Source organism: Coffea eugenioides, chromosome 6, assembly GCF_003713205.1.
Source record: "Coffea eugenioides isolate CCC68of chromosome 6, Ceug_1.0, whole genome shotgun sequence".
NCBI classification, from domain to species: domain Eukaryota; kingdom Viridiplantae; phylum Streptophyta; class Magnoliopsida; order Gentianales; family Rubiaceae; genus Coffea; species Coffea eugenioides.
Window position 1 is genome coordinate 34,864,802 of NC_040040.1, and position 6,118 is coordinate 34,870,919.

The window sequence follows — 6,118 nt, forward strand, 5'->3', positions numbered from 1 at the left end:
TTGGAGTTTTTTAACCATTAGTTATTTCTTGTTAGATCAGCGGAAGAATCAGGTTAATCAAGTTGACATTGCTGCAAATGCCAAACAAGGACTAAACATCTGATTCTCTCTCTCCTTTTTTTTTTTAACCTTGGTCATTAAAGAATTGGATTATTTATCTCACTTGTGCACGAAAATACCTCCTGATTGCTATCCCACATCGACAACTACATAGAGCGCTGCAAAGTTTATAAGAAATAGATCTCGCCACAAAGGTCACGACCTTACTTGAACAGGATCTGTTCTATAGGCTCGTACCTCTGTGTCCTTGAGTTCTAAGGAGACAGGAAACCACGTCTGGTGGATGAAATATGACCGCTTGACCAGAGCGTGATTAACAGCTCTTGTTGCTCGGCTTCCGAGCTCCCAGGGCAGTAGAGGATCGTTCCCAGCCCTTCGCTCTGGCATTGGTTGGGGTGGTCTTGCGGTTGTCTGACAGACTCTCCCATCTCTTTTTGCAATTTTCTTTCTGGGTCTTCCTCAAAGGTCGGAGAAGACGGGCAATATTTTTGGTTTCTAGCAGAAAGCTTTCCTTGCTGACTTATAACGAAATTTCTCCAATTATTCTTACCAGAAGCCCAAAAGAAATCTGTGAATTCCCAACTGTAATTAGGCATTAACAGGAAAGGTTGAATTTGTTGGAGTGTTTTTCACATTGTAGTTTCAACAGCCAACCATAAATTTCTCCTTTACCGAGCTTGCAATATTTCCCCTTTAAGGACTAGTTTTAGGCAAGTGAAAACGTGGAAATTTTGGCAAATATCCTATCAAGATTGTAAGCATTATCAGTTTACTACTCCTTTCCCTGGTTGCCTGCTAGGAAATTACAGCATAGTGAACTCACGAAATTTTAGATAACTGTTGTAGGAAATTTATACAAGCATCAGTAGCTACATATTTAAGTGTGCATCATTGGTTAATGAACTTGTAACAGAGACAATATCTCACCTAGACAGTAGCAAGCATTTTGGACTTGCTAATGGGGATTTTAGATGCTAGTAAACCCGTTAGTATGTTTAAAAGTCCACAATCTATCCTCTAAAAGAGGGTAGTAGAACGCTTTCTGAGATTCTTTTATAAAATGGCTAATTCCTCCAATTATTGTTCGAAAAAAAAATTCGCAACAATAACGTTCTGATAGAATTCTGGTACAAAACTATGCCTGTCGGGCTGACACAACCCGAGAAGCAAGAGAATTTTTTCAGCCACTGGAATATCTGCAAAAAAGCTGCCGGGCTGTCAGGCCGACAGCCTGCAGCTTCTTTTTTTTTTTTTTTAAAAATAAACTTCAAGGCTGCCGGGCTTACATGATAAATTTCCAAAAATTCTGCCGGCCATCAAAAGTGAAAAAAAAGGTCTGCATGGCCCCAGTGCATAGCAAACAACCGAATACAAATATTCATCCCTTTTTTTTGTGGGAAACTCAAATGCAGAAGCAGATGCAGGTTGTAACATGTTAGTAGTGGGACGGAGTAGTACTGTGGCAGTCGGTAGCTTCTTCTTTTTTTAAAATTTTTTCTTTTTTTGGGTAATACTTGTCCTACTAATACTACTTATAGATTCTTAAAAAAATTTAAAAACCTTTTTGACTTTTATATAAAAAAAAATTTAAATGAAAAAGTTGTAGGGACAGGTGAAAATGCAGTGGGACGGAAGTGGAAAGGAAGGTGAGTGCATGCGTGAGTGTGAGAGTGAGGAGACGAAGAGGAGGTTAGAGGTGGTGGAAAAAAGATAAAGGTAAAAATGGAGAGAGAGATATAAGGAGATTATATTGAACAAAAGAAGGGAAATGAGTATATTGGTGTAGCAGTAGACCAGTAGTAGTGTATCTTCTCTCATTCGTCACATATCCCTCAACACCCTTATCTTCTTCTCTAGTCACTCTTCTTTTTTTTCCTTCTTATCATTTCAGAGTTGCTGCTGCTACTACTACTGATGAGGAAAATTCCGCTCAAAAAAAGGCTGTCGGGCTAACTTGGATTTTTTTTTTTTAAAAAAAAAAATACTGCAGCCAGCCAGATGTTTTGGAAATTTATCATGGCTGCCGGGCTTACTTGAAGTTAAAAAAAAAAAGAAGCTGCAGGCTGTCGGGTTGACAGCTCGGCAGATTATTTTGCAGATTTCCAGTGGCTACCGGGCTAAACTAGCCCTGTTTATTAAAAAAAAAAAATAATTTTGTATTAATGTTATTGTTGCGATTTTTTTTTTCGAACAACAATCAGTCTAAAATGACTACTGTTGTAAAACTCAAACTGTTTCGTAAACCTGAAGGTTTGAGCACATCAGTTTCAGAAACCTTTTTCGATTATTTGATTTTTTCCTGAAGAAATTTTTGATATCATACGTGACAAGAATCCCCATAAAAGATGCATATCTCTGTGTTACATTCTGTGAATGCTTTTGTCAATTAGGAATTTAAATGTCAGTCCATGCAGTTACTGAGTCCAATTTTTCAGAAAAAGAAAGAAAAAAAGTTCTTGAACTGATTACATAAGCAGGGGAGGAAAAACGAAAAAGTGTATCAAATGTGAGAAAATCAAACCTCATCGTCATTTCAAATGTACTTCAGTATCATCCATAATACAATTCACAGGGATAGTCAACAATATTTTAAAAGGTGAAGGCGTTGGACAGGGCATTTTATGTCTGTCCAAACGGAGCGAAAGCCTCGAGGCGTGGGGCACAAGTTCCACAAATTTTGATTTTTTAATTATATAAAAAATAAAAAATAAAATAATACTACAACATTATAATATATATATACATACACATATATGTATATGTATATGTATATACATAGTGTGTGTGTGTATGTCACTAATAAATATAAAAAACTGATAAAATTACGAAAATTACAAAAATATTGTTGTTGTCTAATGAGTAAAATCACAACATAGCTGTAACTCATACAATAGTCATCTAGAATCATGTTAATAAAAAATAGTTATATTATCGAATCAAAGAAAAGCAAAAAAAAGGAAACATAGTCATAAATGGTTTTATCTTATATTTTTCTCAAACTATTTCCAATGAGAAAATAAATGGAATCATTCTTCAAAATTATTAAACAATAATAAGGGCAGCAAACGAAGATAAGGAAGATGAAATAGTAAAATCAAAGTTCAAAATTTAAAAATACAAGAAAAATATAAAAACGCCCAACGCTCCAAATGTCTGGGCGTTCGCCTCACATTACAGGGCAAACACCCAACAACACTTACGCTCCAATCAAACGCTCTGAGATATTTGGGACTCATCACGTCTTGGGGCTCACCCAGCCTCAAAATAGTGGTAGTCAAAACTCTCTATTGTGGTACAAAGTACTAACTAAACACCTGAACACGTCCCCTCCCTCCCCCCTCAACACTTCAATGAAATCCAAATGGCAAAAAACATTTAAATTTAGATAAATTAGAGAATCCTTGTACGAATATTTTGACGTGGCTTAAACAATCAAGCTTTGGATTACCAAAGGTTATCAATTCAATCGTCTAAAAAAGAAGTACAATCAATGTCTTGCAGTGTTTCGAAAATTATTTTCATATCTTTTATTTTAGTGGCCTTGTCTTAAATTCTTGGTTGATTTAATAGTTGAATTTTGATTTCTATTCTATTGCCTCATTCAATGTGTTGCATGTTGAGTTTCATAGTGCATTATATTAATGTGACCAACTAGTAAGTTGTGTGCAATAAATTTGGTGGATAAGAGGGAGTTTTGTACAAAAGGGATTATATGTTAAGAGGTGTTAAGAGTTAATTGGAAGAGAGTTAGATATTTTGGTGATTTAGAGACAATTAGATAGATTTTACTCCTTGTTTTGCCACTTGTCAATCATCTAAGGACCCTTGACCAAGACTAAACTTCATTCTTATCCAACCAACCTTTTATTTCATCACCATTTCTTCTTCTTTTCTTCTTGTCTTGGCCGAAAATAGGGAGAGAAAAAGTGAGAGAAAAACACAAATTTCAAGCCTTGATTTCTTGTCTAATTAGTGAGAAAACAAGAGAGAAACCCTAATCCACTCCGTAAATCCTTGAGTCAAGTTTGGAGGGAAGCTCTTGGAGGAGTTCTTGGAGGAGGAAGTTTTACAACTTTCTTGATTTGCTTTCCATCCTAGGTTTTGGAGATAAAGAGGTAAAACTTGTTAGGAAACCTATCTTTCTTCCCTTATCTTTGAGTTTATTTGGTGTATGATGTTATAGGAGCAAAAAGGGAGGAATTTTATGGAGGGTTTTTAGTTGTTTTCAAGTTGTCTTCTTGATAGTTTGTTGCTGGAAAATTTTCTGCTTTATATGTGTGGTTAGATCATTAGTTTACAAGTTTTATATGAGGATTTTGGTGGATTTCTTTGTTAAGATTCATGCTATATGCTTCTTTATATGATAAAGAAGAAGTATTATGTATGCTCCATGGAAATCTTAGTAGCTTGATGGGGAATTATTATGGTGAGTTTGACATATGCTTCTATGTGGAAATATTAGTAGTTTTATGGTAGTTTTTGAGATATTCTTGCTCAATCCACTTTAGAATGACCTCAATTGTTATTTGTATGTTGGAGTTGAACCTAAACAAAAGGGTTAAGATGAGCCAAAAATCTACTTTCCAAGTTATTTTCTTGATAGAAAGTTTCAACTTTGGAACCAAGAGAATTTTGTTCCACTTTCTTCAAAATTTTTAACTATGTTCAAGATATTTTTGCCCCATATATTACTTGAAACGTTGATCTAGTATACATGCAGTTTTTCACTTGATTTGACCGAGAAAACCTTGTGAACTTTGAAGGAAAATACGAGATATGCTTGCTGGAAATTTGATAGCTTGAGTAATGGTTTACGAACTCAATTGTAGTTGCTTTTGACCTTGGTTCTTGATGGAATTTTGATATCTTATTCCTTTTCACATGCTCTACTATATATGTAATGGGTTACATGTTGAGTTCTTGATTTTTACAAGAGAGAAACATGTGAAATTTGGGAGTGGGAGTTGGATGGTTTGTTTGAAACTTGCACAACTAGAAAAATAGCTTTTAATGACACTTGTATTGTAACATATTTTCCTAAACGTCATAATAGGGTGTTAACATGACAGTCAATTAGGAGTGTCATTAAAAAAGTGCCAAAAGTAGACAAAACTACATCGTATCACCCTTAATTTTGAAAATTGGCGCTATGCTTTAGCGCGTGATTATTTTCACCCAAAATTCTAATATTTCCTCCCTTTTCTTACTTACCACATCTCATCACTTCTCACCTCACCCGCTGCATTTTCTCTCTCTCTGTACTGTGACCTTTCCCTCCCTCTCTTGTTTCTCTCAATTTAGGGCAAATTTAGCCAATTTTCTTGCCAATCTGCTAATTTTTCAAGGAGGAAGCAACTAGGATTCATCCCACCGATGGAGGTACGATGATTAAGATGTTTGTTTAGTTTATTGAATATCAATGATTCAATTTTTTGTTAACATCAAGGTTGTTTTCTTTTTGATTTCTTGTATTGAAGAGATAATTTTAACTTTAGGTCTACATATACATCTCCAATTTTGTCTAAAATAAGCAATAAGGTAGATGGCATCAACAATTTAGGGTTGTCTTCTACTTAGCTATTTGAGTATGCCATCAAAATGTCAGTTGACTGGATGTGTCATTGTTTTGATTCATTCTCATGTTTGGGAATTTTCTTTTTGTTTTTTAGTAGACAATAAAAGTTTCTTGATGGTTGTACCGAAGTTTCTTGATGATTGGATGCCATCGAAAGATTCCGAGTAAATGTTATAGCCTTCTTTAGCATTAGTTTGGTAGCATCCGTGACCCACCACATGTTTGATAAATTGACTAAACGAGTTTTTCATTGCTTGCCAAATGGATTTACTCTCTAGTTTACTCAATTCTTCCAAGTAGCATGCCCTTTAGTTTTTTGCCAAGGCTCTGCCTTCTTTTCTTGAAATTAATTTTATAAACTAATCTTGAGTTGAATAGAGAACTGAAATACTGTAACATGGTTGAATGTGTCTTTATGTTTTCTTTTTGGATCTTTAGTCTGAACGTGCATTTTCTATCGAGGTATTAGCTACATTTTTGTCT

The 6,118-nt window shown here is 34.9% G+C and overlaps 1 non-coding gene across 1 annotated transcript; it reads left to right on the forward strand.

The window, feature by feature from the left end:
- Positions 1 to 257: 257 nt before the first annotated feature.
- On the forward strand, positions 258 to 481 carry LOC113776598. The gene has a single exon (XR_003469088.1). It is a non-coding gene; the product is annotated as a small nucleolar RNA U3 (small nucleolar RNA).
- Positions 482 to 6,118: the final 5,637 nt, after the last annotated feature.